Raw genomic sequence first — 17,321 nt, 5'->3', positions numbered from 1 at the left:
AAAGAGGGAGATTGGGGTTGGGGAAAGAGAGAGAGATTGGGGAATGGGGGTCTGGGAGAGAGGGAGATTGGGGAATGGGGGTCGGGGAGAGAGGGAGATTGGGGAATGGGGGTCGGGGAGAGAGGGAGATTGGGGAATGGCGGTCGGGGACAGAGGAAAGAGGGAGATTGGGGTTGGGGAAAGAGAGAGAGATTGGAGAATGGGGGTCGGGGAGAGAGGGAGATTGGGGAATGGGGGTCGGGGAGAGAGGGAGATTGGGGAATGGGGGTCGGGGACAGAGGAAAGAGGGAGATTGGGGTTGGGGAAAGAGAGAGAGATTGGGGAACGGGGGTCGGGGAGAGAGGGAGATTGGGGAACGGGGGTCGGGGAGAGAGGGAGATTGGGGAACGGGGGTCGGGGAGAGAGGGAGATTGGGGAATGGGGGTCGGGGAGAGAGGGAGATTGGAGAATGGGGGTCGGGGAGAGAGGGAGATTGGGGAATGGGGGTCGGGGAGAGAGGGAGATTGGGGAATGGGGGTCGGGGAGAGAGGGAGATTGGAGAATGGGGGTCGGGGAGAGAGAGAGATTGGGGAATGGGGGTCGGGGAGAGAGGGAGATTGGGGAATGGGGGTCGGGGAGAGAGTGAGATTGGAGACTGGGGGTTGGGGAGAGAGGGAGATTGGAGAATGGGGGTTGGGGAGAGGGGGAAATTAGGAGATTAGGGGTTTGGGAGAGAGGGAAATTGGGAGATTGGGGTCGGGGAGAGAGGGAGATTGGAGAATGGGGGTCGGGGAGAGAGGGAGATTGGAGAATGGGGGTCGGGGAGAGAGGGAGATTGGGGAATGGGGGTCGGGGACAGAGGAAAGAGGGAGATTGGGGTTGGGGAAAGAGAGACAGATTGGGGAACGGGGGTCGGGGAGAGAGGGATATTGGGGAATGGGGGTCGGGGAGAGAGGGAGATTGGGGAACGGGGGTCGGGGAGAGAGGAAGATTGGGGAATGGGGGTCGGGGAGAGAGGGAGATTGGGGAATGGGGGTCGGGGACAGAGGAAAGAGGGAGATTGGGGTTGGGGGAAAGAGAGACAGATTGGGGAACGGGGGTCGGGGAGAGAGGGATATTGGGGAACGGGGGTCGGGGAGAGAGGGAGATTGGGGAACGGGGGTCGGGGAGAGAGGGAGATTGGGGAATGGGGGTCGGGGAGAGAGGGAGATTGGGGAATGGGGGTCGGGGACAGAGGAAAGAGGGAGATTGGGGTTGGGGAAAGAGAGAGAGAGATTGGAGAATGGGGGTCGGGGAGATTGGGGAACGGGGGTCGGGGAGAGAGGGAGATTGGGGAACGGGGGTCGGGGAGAGAGGGAGATTGGGGTTGGGGAAAGAGAGAGAGATTGGGGAACGGGGGTCGGGGAGAGAGGGAGATTGGGGAACGGGGGTCGGGGAGAGAGGGGGATTGGGGAATGGGGGTCGGGGAGAGAGGGGGAATGGGGGTCGGGGAGAGAAGGGGATTGGGGAATGGGGGTCGGGAAGAGAGGGGGATTGGGGAATGGGGGTCGGGGAGAGAGGGGGATTGAGGAATGGGGGTCGGGGAGAGAGGGGGATTGGGGAATGGGGGTCGGGGAGAGAGGGGGATTGGGGAATGGGGGTCGGGGAGAGGGGGGATTGGGGAATGGGGGTCGGGGAGAGAGGGGGATTGGGGAATGGGGGTCGGGGAGAGAGGGGGATTGGGGAATGGGGGTCGGGGAGAGAGGGAGATTGGAGAATGGGGGTCGGGGAGAGAGGGAGATTGGAGAATGAGGGTCGGGGAGAGAGGGAGATTGGGGAATGGGGGTCGGGGAGAGAGGGAGATTGGAGAATGAGGGTCGGGGAGAGAGGGAGATTGGGGAATGGGGGTCGGGGAGAGAGGGAGATTGGGGAATGGGGGTCGGGGAGAGAGGAAGATTGGAGAATGGGGGTTGGGGAGAGTGGGAGATTGGGGAATGGGGGTCCGGGAGAGAGGGAGATTGGAGAATGGGGGTCGGGGAGGGAGGGAGATTGGGGAATGGGGGTCGGGGAGAGAGGGAGATTGGGGAATGGGGGTCGGGGAGAGAGGGAGATTGGAGAATGGGGGTCGGTGAGAGAGGGAGATTGGGGAATGGGGGTCGGGGAGAGAGGGAGATTGGGGAATGTGGGTCGGGGAGAGAGGGAGATTTGAGAATGTGGGTCGGGGAGAGAGGGAGATTGGGGAATGGGGGTCGGGGAGAGAGGGAGATTGGAGAATGGGGGTCGGGCAGAGAGGGAGATTGGAGAATGGGGGTTGGGGAGAGAGGGAGATTGGGGAATGGGGGTCGGGGAGAGAGGGAAATTGGGGAATGGGGGTCGGGGACAGGGAGATTGGGGAATGGGGGTCGGGGAGAGAGGGAGATTGGGGAATGGCGGTCGGGGACAGAGGAAAGAGGGAGATTGGGGTTGGGGAAAGAGAGAGAGATTGTGGAATGGGGGTCGGGGAGAGAGGGAGATTGGGGAATGGGGGTCGGGGAGAGAGGGAGATTGGGGAATGGGGGTCGGGGACAGAGGAAAGAGGGAGATTGGGGTTGGGGAAAGAGAGAGAGATTGGGGAACGGGGGTCGGGGAGAGAGGGAGATTGGGGAACGGGGGTCGGGGAGAGAGGGAGATTGGGGAATGGGGGTCGGGGAAAGAGGGAGATTGGAGAATGGGGGTCGGGGAGAGAGGGAGATTGGGGAATGGGGGTCGGGGAGAGAGGGAGATTGAGGAATGGGGGTCGGGGAGAGAGGGAGATTGGAGAATGGGGGTCGGGGAGAGAGAGAGATTTGAGAATGTGGGTCAGGGAGAGAGTGAGATTGGAGACTGGGGGTTGGGGAGAGAGGGAGATTGGAGAATGGGGGTTGGGGAGAGGGGGAAATGAGGAGATTAGGGGTTTGGGAGAGAGGGAGATTGGGGAATGAGAGTTGAGGAAAGAGGGAGATTGGGTTTCGGGAGAGAGGGATATTGGGAGATTGGGGTCGGGGAGATTGGGGTCGGGGAGAGAGGGAGATTGGGGTTTGGGGAGAGAGGGAGATTGGAGAATGGGGGTCGGGGAGAGAGGGAGATTGGGGAATGGGGGTCGGGGAGAGAGGGAGATTGGGGAACGGGGGTCGGGGAGAGAGGGAGATTGGGGAATGGGGGTCGGGGACAGAGGAAAGAGGGAGATTGGGGTTGGGGAAAGAGAGACAGATTGGGGAACGGGGGTCGGGGAGAGAGGGATATTGGGGAATGGGGGTCGGGGAGAGAGGGAGATTGGGGAATGGGGGTCGGGGACAGAGGAAAGAGGGAGATTGGGGTTGGGGAAAGAGAGACAGATTGGGGAACGGGGGTCGGGGAGAGAGGGATATTGGGGAATGGGGGTCGGGGAGAGAGGGAGATTGGGGAACGGGGGTCGGGGAGAGAGGGAGATTGGGGAATGGGGGTCGGGGACAGAGGAAAGAGGGAGATTGGGGTTGGGGAAAGAGAGACAGATTGGGGAACGGGGGTCGGGGAGAGAGGGATATTGGGGAATGGGGGTCGGGGAGAGAGGGAGATTGGGGAACGGGGTCGGGGAGAGAGGGAGATTGGGGAATGGGGGTCGGGGAGAGAGGGAGATTGGGGAATGGGGGTCGGGGATAGAGGAAAGAGGGAGATTGGGGTTGGGGAAAGAGAGAGAGATTGGGGAATGGGGGTCGGGGAGATTGGGGAACGGGGGTCGGGGAGAGAGGGAGATTGGGGAACGGGGGTCGGGGAGAGAGGGAGATTGGGGTTGGGGAAAGAGAGAGAGATTGGGGAACGGGGGTCGGGGAGAGAGGGAGATTGGGGAACGGGGGTCGGGGAGAGAGGGAGATTGGGGAACGGGGGTCGGGGAGAGAGGGAGATTGGGGAATGGGGGTCGGGGAGAGAGGGAGATTGGGGAATGGTGGTTGGGGGAGAGAGAATGGGGATCAGAGATGTGGTCCGGGGGGAGAAAGGGAGAAAGACAGGTGAATTGCGTCCGATTCTCCTCTTCCCAACCCTTGGGTCCCCGCCCTCCGTCTCCCCTCGTCCCCGCCCTCCGTCTCCCTCCGTCTCCCCTCATCCCCGCCCTCCGTCTCCCCTCATCCCCGTGCTCCAAAGGAGGAGGTGGGTAGCCTTGATAATAAAGGATGACATAAGGACAGTGGTGAGAAAGGATCTTGGCTCAGAAGATCAGGAAGTAGAATCAGTATGGGTGGAAATAAGAAACAAGGGGCAGAAAACACTGGTGGGAGTAGTTTATGGACCCCTAATAGTAACTATACCGTTGACAGAGTATCACTCATGAATAATAGGAGCTTGTAACAAAGGTAATGCAATAATCGTGGGGGAATAGGTTATTTTAGATCTTGTATTATGCAATGAGATAGGGTTAATTAGTAATTTCACAGTAAAAGAACCTCTGGAGAACAGTGATCATAATTTGATAGAATTTCACATTGTGTTTGAAAGTACATAAGTCGGAAACTAAAGGCTTAAACTTAAATAAAGCCAATTTCATTGGTATGAGGGGCGAGTTGTCAAAGGTAGATTGGGAAATTAAATTAAAGCGTTTGACAGTTGAAAAGCAATGGCAAACATTTAAAGAAATATTTCAATATTCTCAACAAATATACATTCCATTGAGAAATAAAAACACCACGGGAAAAGTGATCCACCCGTGGCTAACTTAAGAAGTTAAGGAGAGTATTAGATTGGAAGAAGAGACCTGTAATGTTACCAAGAGTAATAAGCCTGGGAGAGTTTTAGAAACCAACAAAGGATGACTAAAAAGTTGATAAAAAGGGAGACAATAGAATATAAAAGTAAACTAGCAACAAATATAAAAACGGATTATAAGAGCTTCTACAAGTATGTAAAAAGGAAGAGAGTAGCAAAATTAAACGTTGGTCCCTTAGAGGCTAAGACCGGAGAAATTATAATAGGGAATCAGGAAATGGCAGATGCATTAAACAAATATTTTGTATCTGTCTTTACAGTAGAAGACACAAAAAACATATCAAAAATAGTGGGGAACCAAGGGGTAAATGAGAGTGAGGAACTTAAAACAATTTATATCACTACAGAAAAAGTACTGGACAAACTAATGGGACTAAAAGTTGATAAATCCCCTGGACCGGATGGCCTACATCCTAGGGTTCTAAAAGAGGTGACTGCAGAGATAGTGAATGCATTGGTTATGATCTTCCAAAATTCTCTAGATTGTGGAACGGTCCCAGCGGACTGGAAGGTGGCAAATGTTACCCCGCTATTCAAGAAGGGAGGGAGAGAAAATAGGGAACTACAGGCCAGTTAGCCTGACATCAGTCGTCAGGAAAATGCTGGAATCCATTATTAAGGAAATGGTAACAGGGCACTTAGAATGATTAGGCAGAGTCAACATGGTTTTATGAAAGGGAACTCGTGTTTGACAAATTTATTCGTTTTTTGAGGATGTAACTAGCAGGATAGATAAAGGGGCACCAGTGGATGTAGTATATTTGGATTTTCAAAAGGCATTCGATAAGGTGCCACATAAAAGGTTGTTACACAAGGTAAGGGCTCATGGGGTTGGGGTAATATATTAGCATGGATAGATGATTGGTTAAAGGACAGAAAACAGAGAATAGGAATAAACGAGTCATTTTCAGGTTGGCAGGCTGTCACTAGTGGGGTACCACAAGGATCAGTGCTGGGGCCTCAACTATTTACAATCTATGTTAATGACTGAGATGAAGGGACCGAGTGTAATGTATCCAAGTTTGCTGACTATACAAAGCTAGGTGGGAAAGTAAGCTTCAAGGAGGACACAGAGAGTCTGCAAAGGGATAGAGACAGATTAAGTGAGTGGGCAAGACGGTGGCAGATGGAGTATAATGGTGAAAATGTGAGGTTATACACCTTGGTTTGAAGAATAGAAAAACAGAATATTTTTTAAATGGTGAGAAACTTTTCAGAGAGACTTGGGTGTCCTCATATAAGAAACACAAAAAGTTAGTATGCAGGTACAGCAAGCAGTTAGGAAAGGAAATAGCATGTTGGCCTTTATTGCAAGGGGTTGGAGTACAAGAATAAGGAAGTCTTACTAGAGTTGTACAGGGCTTTGGTGAGACCTCACCTGGAGCACTGTGTACAGTTTTGGTCTCCTTACCTAAGAAAGGATATACTCGCCTTAGAAGCGGTGCAATGAAGGTTGATTCCTGGGATGAGAGGGTTGTCCTATGAGGAGAGGTTGAGTAGAATGGGCCTATACTCTCTGGAGTTTAGAAGAATGAGAGGTGATCTCATTGAAACATATAAGATTCTGAGGGGGCTTGATGGGGTAGATGCTGAGAGGCTGTTTCCTCTGGCTGGAGAGTCGAGAACTAGGGGGCATAGTCTCAGGATAAGTTTTCAGCCATTTAAGACTGAGATGAGGAGGAATTTCTTCACGCAGAGGGTTGTGAATCTTTGGAACTCTCTACCCCAGAGTGCTGTGGATGCTGAGTAATTGAGTATATTCAAGGCTGAGATGGATAGATTTCTGGACTCGAAGGGAATCAAGGGATATGGGGATCGGGCAGGAATGTGGAGTTGATTGAAGATCAGCCAATTTTAAACTTTAAATTTTTAAATTTCTGTCAGGCTTGAGCAGAGAGAAACAAGCAAGCTCTCCGACTGGAGAGCTGCTGTAGTTAGTTAAATTGGTTAGCTAGATTAAACTTATTCCTGAAACAGTAGCAGAGCAGGGTTGACTCATCTGAGTCACAAACAGTGGAAATACAGGGGCCTGTGAGTGCAACCGGCACTGAGTGCAGCAGGCACAGAGTGAGCAACTTGAGAGTTTGGTAAGCGGGGGAAGGAGGTGCTGCTTCGCCTTGCTATTCCTAACTTTTTCCGTAGAGCGGCGGCGGACCTGAGCAGCAGCAGACCGAGAGCGGGGATAAAAGCCGCAGCAGACCGAGAGCGGGGATGAAAGCAGCAGACCGAGAGCGGGGATGAAAGCAGTAGCAGACCGAGAGCGGGGATGAAAGCAGTAGCAGACCGAGAGCGGGGATGAAAGCAGCAGCAGACCGAGAGCGGGGATAAAAGCCGCGGCAGACCGAGAGCGGGGACGAAAGCCGCGGCAGACCGAGAGCGGGGACAAAAGCCGCGGCAGACCGAGAGCGGGGACAAAAGCCGCGGCAGACCGAGAGCGGGGACAAAAGCCGCGGCAGACCGAGAGCGGGGACAAAAGCCGCGGCAGACCGAGAGCGGGGATAAAAGCAGCAGACCGAGAGCGGGGATAAAAGCAGGGGCAGACCGAGAGCGGGGATAAAAGCAGGGGCAGACCGAGAGCGGGGATAAAAGCAGGGGCAGACCGAGAGCGGGGATAAAAGCAGCAGACCGAGAGCGGGGATAAAAGCCGCAGCAGACCGAGAGCGGGGATAAATGCAGCGGCAGACCGAGAGCGGGGATAAATGCAGCGGCAGACCGAGAGCGGGGATAAATGCAGCGGCAGACCGAGAGCGGGGATAAATGCAGCGGCAGACCGAGAGCGGGGATAAAAGCAGGGGCAGACCGAGAGCGGGGATAAAAGCAGCAGACCGAGAGCGGGGATAAAAGCAGGGGCAGACCGAGAGCGGGGATAAAAGCAGGGGCAGACCGAGAGCAGGGATAAAAGCAGGGGCAGACCGAGAGCGGGGATAAAAGCAGGGGCAGACCGAGAGCGGGGATAAAAGCAGCAGACCGAGAGCGGGGATAAAAGCCGCAGCAGACCGAGAGCGGGGATAAATGCAGCGGCAGACCGAGAGCGGGGATAAAAGCAGCGGCAGACCGAGAGCGGGGATAAAAGCAGCAGCAGACCGAGAGCGGGGATGAAAGCAGCAGCAGACCGAGAGCGGGGATAAAAGCAGGGGCAGACCGAGAGAGGGGATAAAAGCAGCGGCAGACCGAGAGCGGGGATAAAAGCCGCGGCAGACCGAGAGAGGGGATAAAAGCAGCGGCAGACCGAGAGCGGGGATAAAAGCAGCAGACCGAGAGCGGGGATAAAAGCCGCAGCAGACCGAGAGCGGGGATAAAAGCAGCAGACCGAGAGCGGGGATAAAAGCCGCGGCAGACCGAGAGCGGGGATAAAAGCCGCGGCAGACCGAGAGCGGGGATAAAAGCCGCAGCAGACCGAGAGCGGGGATAAAAGCAGCAGCAGACCGAGAGCGGGGATAAAAGCAGCAGACCGAGAGCGGGGATAAAAGCCGCAGCAGACCGAGAGCGGGGATAAAAGCAGCGGCAGACCGAGAGCGGGGATAAAAGCAGCGGCAGACCGAGAGCGGGGATAAAAGCAGCAGACCGAGAGCGGGGATAAAAGCAGCGGCAGACCGAGAGCGGGGATAAAAGCAGCGGCAGACCGAGAGCGGGGATAAAAGCAGCGGCAGACCGAGAGCGGGGATAAAAGCAGCAGACCGAGAGACGGGATAAAAGCCGCAGCAGACCGAGAGCGGGGATAAAAGCAGCAGACCGAGAGCGGGGATAAAAGCAGCAGCAGACCGAGAGCGGGGATAAAAGCAGCAGCAGACCGAGAGCGGGGATAAAAGCAGCAGCAGACCGAGAGCGGGGATAAAAGCAGCAGCAGACCGAGAGCGGGGATAAAAGCAGCAGCAGACCGAGAGCGGGGATAAAAGCAGCAGACCGAGAGCGGGGATAAAAGCAGCAGCAGACCGAGAGCGGGGATAAAAGCAGCAGACCGAGAGCGGGGACAAAGGCAGCAGCAGACCGAGAGCGGGGATAAAAGCGGCAGACCGAGAGCGGGGACAAAGGCAGCGGCAGACCGAGAGCGGGGATAAAAGCAGCGGCAGACCGAGAGCGGGGATAAAAGCAGCAGACCGAGAGCGGGGATAAAAGCAGCAGACCGAGAGCGGGGATAAAAGCAGCAGCAGACCGAGAGCGGGGATAAAAGCAGCAGACCGAGAGCGGGGATAAAAGCCGCAGCAGACCGAGAGCGGGGATAAAAGCAGCGGCAGACCGAGAGCGGGGATAAAAGCAGCGGCAGACCGAGAGCGGGGATAAAAGCAGCAGACCGAGAGCGGGGATAAAAGCAGCGGCAGACCGAGAGCGGGGATAAAAGCAGCGGCAGACCGAGAGCGGGGATAAAAGCAGCGGCAGACCGAGAGCGGGGATAAAAGCAGCAGACCGAGAGACGGGATAAAAGCCGCAGCAGACCGAGAGCGGGGATAAAAGCAGCAGACCGAGAGCGGGGATAAAAGCAGCAGCAGACCGAGAGCGGGGATAAAAGCAGCAGCAGACCGAGAGCGGGGATAAAAGCAGCAGCAGACCGAGAGCGGGGATAAAAGCAGCAGCAGACCGAGAGCGGGGATAAAAGCAGCAGCAGACCGAGAGCGGGGATAAAAGCAGCAGACCGAGAGCGGGGATAAAAGCAGCAGCAGACCGAGAGCGGGGATAAAAGCAGCAGACCGAGAGCGGGGACAAAGGCAGCAGCAGACCGAGAGCGGGGATAAAAGCGGCAGACCGAGAGCGGGGACAAAGGCAGCGGCAGACCGAGAGCGGGGATAAAAGCAGCGGCAGACCGAGAGCGGGGATAAAAGCAGCAGACCGAGAGCGGGGATAAAAGCAGCAGACCGAGAGTGGGGATAAAAGCAGCGGCAGACCGAGAGCGGGGATAAAAGCAGCGGCAGACCGAGAGCGGGGATAAAAGCAGCGGCAGACCGAGAGCGGGGATAAAAGCAGCGGCAGACCGAGAGCGGGGATAAAAGCAGCAGACCGAGAGCGGGGATAAAAGCAGCAGACCGAGAGCGGGGATAAAAGCAGCAGACCGAGAGCGGGGATAAAAGCAGCAGACCGAGAGCGGGGATAAAAGCAGCAGCAGACCGAGAGCGGGGATAAAAGCAGCAGACCGAGAGCGGGGATAAAAGCAGCAGACCGAGAGCGGGGATAAAAGCCGCAGCACACCTGCGACAAGAGAAAACTGCTGTGTGACGTCACAGGTGAGACAGGGAAGTGATTGGCAGTGACTGTGGGCTTAGTTTTAAGTTAACATATAGCATATAACGAAATTTTAAAAATTAAACTTAATTAATCTAATAAATTAAACGAGGTAAATAATTTGATTAACACTGCATTAATTAATTAAATAAATAAAATAATGGGAGAACAGGAGAAGTGTTGCTGCTGCAATATGTGGGAGCTTGTGGAAATTCTTGTCCAGGGCGACTACGTCTGCAGTAAGTGTCTGCGGCTCGAGGAACTTCGGCTCCAAGTTGAGGGGCTGGAGTCCGATCTGCGGACGTTGCAAGGCATCAGGGAGGGAGAAAGTTACCTGGACCTTTTGCTCCAGGAGGCAGCCACGCCCCTTAGATTAAATTCTTCAGAACTGACATGTGGTCAGGGACAGGAGGGTGTGACTGTGAGTGAGGCAGGTACGGGGATCCAGGAGGTAGAATTGCAGGAGCCTCAGTCCCTGCGCTTGTCCAATAGATTTGAGGTTCTTGCAACCTTTGTGGACAAGTGCGGGGACTGCGGGGAGGACGAGCAAACTGACCAGGCACCGTGGTACAGGAAGCCGTTCACGTCGGGGGAGTGAAAAGAAAGGTGGTTGTAGTGGACGAGAGTATAGTTAGGGGGATAGACACTGTTCTCTGCAGCCAGGAGCATGAGTCCTGAAGGCTATGTTGCCTACCTGGTGCCAGGGTTAAGGACATCTCCGGGCTGCTGAAGAACTTGGAGTGTGAGGGGGAGGATCCAGTTGTCGTGGTCCACATAGACATGGGTAGGACTGAGAAAAAGGTTCTGCTGAGAGAGATTGAGCAGCTAGGGACTAAATTAAAAAGCAGAACCACAAAGGTAATAATCGCTGGATTATTACCTGAGCCACGAGCAAATTTAGGGTAAAAAGGATCAGAGAGATGAACGTGTGGCTCAAAGGTTGGTGTGGGAGAAGTGGGTTTCGATTCGGGGGGCACTGGCACAGTACTGGGGAAAGAGAGAGCTGTTCCGTTGGGATGGACTACACCTGAACCATGCTGGGACAGAGTTCCAGCGAATCGAATAACTAGGGAGGTAGATAGGGCTTTAAACTAAATAAGCAGGGGGAGGGTCCCGGTGGAGAGAAATCTACAATGCTAAAGAGAAAAGACAAGGAAGCAGTGCAGGAAAGTGATTGGGGTAAGGGTAACCAGATCGTGTCAGGAAGGGACAGAACGTACAAACAAAAGAGTGCACTAACAAATAGGGTCCGGGTAAAAGAATCAAGTGAACCCCACGAGACTGAATGGGGCCCTGCTAGACCAGGGTGAACTGATCGGGTCGCTTGCATGGATCACCGTGCTCGAAGCTCCGGTGTCCACCAAGTACTTCCCTTGTACCGTTTCCACCCCCATCTTCACACAAGGTCTGCCCCGCTCATCGTACGTGAGCGGACACAGGTACTCAGGCTGGGCGCGCGCTTGTCAGGGTGATGGGCATACGGGAGTGGTCGGGATCACACTGCTCACGGCACTGTCTACCCTCCCTTTCACCTGCACAAAAACCGTGCGAAGGGCGGCTACCAGAACCTCAAATGGTTCCCTGGTCGCCCCCTTCGCTTCGTCGGCTCGTGGCTTTTGCACTGGAGGTTCCCCTCGGCCCGGCCCTATCTTCTGGGTGTCCCGTCTTCCCACACCCAAAACATGTCCCTGCCTTTTCTGCACTAGCCCCTTCCTGACGCCATTCCTTCTTGCTACTCCCTCTGGCCTTCATCTCATGCACTTTGCCCTTATTCGGTTTGACCTCCTCCTCTGAACCGGCTTTAAAGGCCAGGTTCATCTTACGGAGCACGCCAGCCTCTGTATTCGCGAGATCTTTGGAGTCAAACCAGGCTTCTGCCTTAGCCCTTATTCTTGGCAAACTGTTTGCCACGAGGGTCCTGAGCCAGTGATTCCTGGACTCCCCCAGCAACTGTAGCCTCTCCAGCACCCCACCCGTGGCCTTTCCGTATACAGGCCATAGCCAGTCTGCAAATGCCTGTGGTGCTTCGCCCACCAGCTGCAGCATTCTTTCCGCTCGAGAGAACAGACTACCCTGGGTATGGCCCATGGCTCTCAGGATCTCTTCCTTTAAATCTTCTGTGGTTCCTTGTCCCAGCTTAGTGGCTGCGGACAGGGCCTGGTACAACTTTCCGTCCAGGGTAAACAGTAACAGCTTGCGAGCCTCGCCCTCACTACACCCATTGATCCCCCCGACTTGCTCTACTTCCCTGAAGTGAACGGAGGGGTCCCCTTCCTTCTTGAGTTTGGGCACGCTCGCAACCATAGCCTGCAGTTGTGGGGTGGTGAATGGGACCATGTAATCGCTCTGCAGCGGGCCCTGTGCACCGTTTGGTGCGGGCGGACTGTACTTTTGCTGCCGCACAGGACACATCGGTCCCGGTAGCGCTTCTGACGCCGGTCGGGCCTCTCTATCCTCAGTCTCCAGTCCCTCGTCTTCCCAGTCCACCCAAGCTTCCCCCGGGGTAACTAAGCAAACCATCCCTCTGGCTTTGGACAGGGCCTGTTTTAAACTGTGGATCTTTTCCTCGCAGGGTCCGTGGTTTAAATCCTCGTACCCCATTCTTCTGGCCATCCTGTAGGCTATTTTGATGTCTTTCAGCTGACACTCTAACCCGTCAACCCGTTAAACGTGCATTTTCTTTCCTACAGCCTGCTCATTGAGTTTGTCCTCGGTGACCAGGCACTGCAGGTACTCCCTGGTGATACCGGAGGTTTCTTCTTGCGCACGTCTTTCCTGCCTTTCCTCACGCAATTCCTCTACCAACCTGTTACCCACTATCCCCCTTTCGTCTGACTTCTCTTCTGACTCCTTGAGCTCGGCCTGCAGCTTTCCAACCAGCTCCCTGAGCAGCTGGACCTGTTTCTGCTGGCACAGGAGCCAAATCGCCTTTTCTTTAGACCTTTTATGCTCCTTGCTCCCTGTCCACTCCACAGCACTATCCTGAGGACTGTCAGAACGCAACATCTCCAGCACCCACTGCTGAGATCCATTAACATTGTTAAATACGCAGGAGGAAATTCTGTCCCCCATTGCAGATCTCTTGTCCTCTAAACTTTCCATGATTCAGTTCACACAACCGTCATCCTGCCGTGGTCGCCAGACCTGTAAGTGGTTTGCCTTGGTGGTTCGAATCATCCCCTCCTTACACAGTTCTAGACAATGGGAATTACGGTGAACAGAATTGACTCACGGACAAGTTTTTTGGACTCAACCGTACAGTGTTTATTAAGGTTACACACACCGCCGTCTTCAATATGTAAAAAAAACGGTGGTGTAAGAAAATACAGTACACTACGTCACTCCCCAGAGTAGAGTATACGCTATACCCCACCCGCTGAACCTTCCCACTAAACCCCTATGGCTTGGTTGGGAACACACAACACCCCTTCACACAATACCAGTAGTCTTAAGGTTGTGGACTTGGACAATGCTCACCCCGATTGTCCCTTAACTTTCTCGCTGCTTCCCCTTGTAGAAAACGTGTCTCCTGATTCCGTACTGCTGCGCAGTATTCAAGTCTCAGTTTGAGGTTTGTCCAGACAGTTGAAGAGTGAGGCTCTGCTTCTCGTGGTGGTTTCTTCTCTCCTCCCCAGGCGGAGTGCTCGGTTCTTGTTGTGAAGGTGAGGACAAGGGAAGACAAGAGCAGGCGAGGAAACAAGAGAGCAAAAAGTCCCAAAACTGCCTCCTCTTGTACCCCACAAAGTTCCAAACTTCTTCGCGCCAAAAAAATGAAAGGTTCCTTTTCCTGCGGTGCTGTTGTTTGTGTAGTCAGTGATCTTCCAGTGATGTCCTTTTGCTTCCAACCAGTCTGGGATTTTGATGGTCCTCCTTTGTTTGGTTTCCTGCCCTTCGGGGTTACCTCATCGAGGCAATGGTGGTAATGGTTTCACTTCGCACCCGATCCTGGGTTAAGTGGTTTAACATTGATTAACAATGGTATCTCCATCTCCTGCCGATTACAATATGCATTGCCCTTCCTGGCTCATTGTGTTCCCAGAGAAACTCTGTCCACTCAGACATTTCCCTTAATTGGCTTAGGGGTCTGGTCGTAATCCCTTGTCCATTACACACACCTGGGCCACACCCACTTTTCAAACGGGTTGCTGTTTTTTTTCTGCAAAAAAACCTTAAAACACAAAAGTCCACAAAATGTCTGTTTGTAAATCCTTGGGGCCTGCGCCAATGCTTACAAGAGAGTGAGAAAGAGAGACACCATCTGCTCAGACGAGGAGGAACGCGATGGACACCTACAGACACTGAAAGACGCCCTCGTAAGAACGGGATATGATGCTCGACTCATCGATCAACAGTTCCGACGGGCCACAGCGAAAAATCGCATCGACCTCCTCAGAAGACTAACACGGGACGCAACCAACAGAGTACCCTTCGTCATCCAGTACTTCCCCGGAGCGGAGAAACTACGCCATGTTCTCCGCAGCCTTCAAACATGTCATCGATGACTACGACCACCTCGCTAAGGCCATCTCCACACTTCCACTACTCGCCTTCAAACAGCCACCCAACCTCAAACAGACCATCGTTCGCAGCAAATTACCCAACTTTCAGGAGAACAACGTCCATGACACCACATAACCCTGCCATGGTAACCTCTGCAAGACATGCCAGATCATAGACACGGATACCACCATCACACGAGAGGACACCACCCACCAGGTGCATGGTTCATACTCCTGTGACTTGGCCAACGTTGTCTACCTCATACGTTGCAGGAAAGGATGCCTCGGAGCATGGTACATTGGCGTGACCATGCAGACACTGCGACAACGGATGAACGGACACCGCGCAACAATCGCCAGACAGGAGGGTTCCTTCCCAGTCGGGGAACACTTCAGCAGTCAAGGACATTCAGCCACCGATCTTCGGGTAAGCGTTCTCCAAGGCGGCCTTCGAGACACACGACAACGCAAAATCGTCGAGCAGAAATTGATCGCCAAGTTCCGCACCCATGAGGACAGCCTCAACCGGGATCTTGGGTTCATGTCACGCTACACATAACCCCACCAGCGAAAAAAGTTATCTGTTTTTAACACAACGGGTCATTCTCTGTCTTTCTCTTCCTTTCGGATGTTTCTCTCTCTCTCTCTCTCTCTGTCTTTTGTTCTGGCCGTTTGTATATTCGGTGGTCCTGTATATAATGTCTCTCTGTCTGAACACTTTGATTGCCTTGACAACGGGCAGTTGGAAAGATTATCTGTAATCACCAGGCATTGTTCTCTGACTATAAATGCGGTAACGTTCAAGGAATCCCACACTTCACCTGACGAAGGAGAAAGCCTCCGAAAGCTTGAGATTTTCAAATCAAACAGTTGGACTATAACCTGGTGTTGTAAGATTCCTATCACTGGAGAGAGAGAGAGAGAGAGGGAGGACAGAGAGAGAGAGAGAGAGAGACACCATTCAGTCAGTGACTGAAGATCAGTGGCGAGAAAGAAAGAGGCAATTAGAGGGAGAGAGAGAGACTATCCAGGCAGCGAATGAACATCACTGGAGAGGGAGAGAGAGTGAGAGAGAGCATCCAGTCAATGATTGAACATCAGTGGAGAGAGAGAGAAAGAGATGGAGGGAGGAGTGAGAGAGAGAGACAACATCCAGTCAGTGACTGAACACCACTGGAGAGAGAGACACCTGAGGAAGATGGGAATCTGATAAAGAAGAAAGCAATGAAGCTCAGAGCTCCACGGCAGTACTATATCTGGGAGGCCATTCCCCATGTGTGAACTGGACAGTGTCAGTAGACACTGACCGTGGGAGTATGATAACGGAACGTGTTCCATACTTACCTGGTGTATACACACGCACTATCTCACGAGGAGGGGACCATGATGAGTAGGAGCATTGTCTGAGTTTTCCTCCCCTCCTCCAGTTAAGGTCTGCTCACTCTGCACAGAGATTGCATCGGGGCCTTCCTGGCCTGAATGGCTCATCCACTCACTAAGCCATTGAGGGACCCGTGACTCTTGAGCGGGGGAAACTATGGCCGACTCCCCTCCCCATCCAGCAGCACTGAGAGCTGTGCCACCCCTACAGCTGCCTCTCTGAGGTCAGCTAACTCAGCACAGAGCTGCGTTCCCAGCTCAAGCAGTTCACGCAGTAAGCAGTTGATGCACACAGCCCAGGCAGGTTCAAGGTTCATTCGCTCACTTCAGCCAGGACAGCATATTTGCCATTCCCTCCCGCCCCCACCCCCACCCCCACCGAAGAACACCGTCCATGGTTTCTGCTCTGCAGTGCTACAAACTACAGCCGTGTTTGATAAAACCTGCACTCCAGATTGTGAATACTGCTACGGTTCACGGACAAATTAACCTTTGCCTGTGCAACTGTAATACAGCAAGGACTTCAAGCTTTCAGGAGCGTAAACAACAACTTGTATTTATATAGCCTTTCAACATAATAAAATGCCCAAGCTGCTTCACAGGAGCGTTATCAAACTACATAAGGCGATATTAGGACTTGACCAAAAACTTGGTTAAAGACATAAGGGGAAAATTTTGATAAGGGCCATTTTGGGGCGGGGGTAGCGTGATGCACTAGTACCCCGCGCCCGACGGACCCTACACAGGCAGCATGTGAATTTCGTGCTGCCTGCTACTTACCATGATATCTCCGTGCAGCCAGCGCTACCGGCGCTGCTGAGAGGCTGAATGGAGAATGAGGAAGTTGCAAATGGGGTGTGCACAGCGCACGTCATCAGCAGCCTGCACCTCTTAAAGGTGCAGATGCACATTTCAAATGACAGGTACACAGCTTACTCGGAGAAGGGAAAATGGCCAAGAGGATAGCAGGACCGTCGTGAGAGAGGGCTCCACGCTTCTCCGATGATGCACTGGAGGTCCTGGTGGAAGGGTGGACGAAAGGAGGGCCAACAGGGTGGCAGGAGACCCTCCAGACTGCAGCTCCCCAGGCATTGGCAGTCTGAGGTGCAGGAAGTCAACCCCAGGAGCATTGCACCACACTCGTGGGTTCAGGTGTCGAAAGAAGTTCAATGATTTGACAAGGTGAGTGAATGCAAGTGTCAAGTGGCACATCCTACCAAATGCTCCACTGCTCCTCGCATCACACTCCCCGTCACCCACCCACCAACAAACTCTGCCCATCCATATGCAATGCTGCACTCGGCATGCTGCATCTCACCCGCACTTGCAGGCCACACAACCACCACTCACAAGTCACACAAACTGGCAGCTATTCTACCATGACAGGCACATCACCCACACACCTTGCAGGACACTCACTGACACACTGTCCTCTGTCTTGCAGCAGAAGGTGGCGTATAACAGCCAGCAACAGGAGGGACCTGAGGGTGGATGGGCATGTTTACACGTCCTCAC

The sequence above is a fragment of the Heptranchias perlo genome, unplaced genomic scaffold (assembly GCF_035084215.1).
Source record: "Heptranchias perlo isolate sHepPer1 unplaced genomic scaffold, sHepPer1.hap1 HAP1_SCAFFOLD_131, whole genome shotgun sequence".
NCBI lineage: Eukaryota > Metazoa > Chordata > Chondrichthyes > Hexanchiformes > Hexanchidae > Heptranchias > Heptranchias perlo.
Note: the sequence above shows the minus strand (reverse complement) of the source record.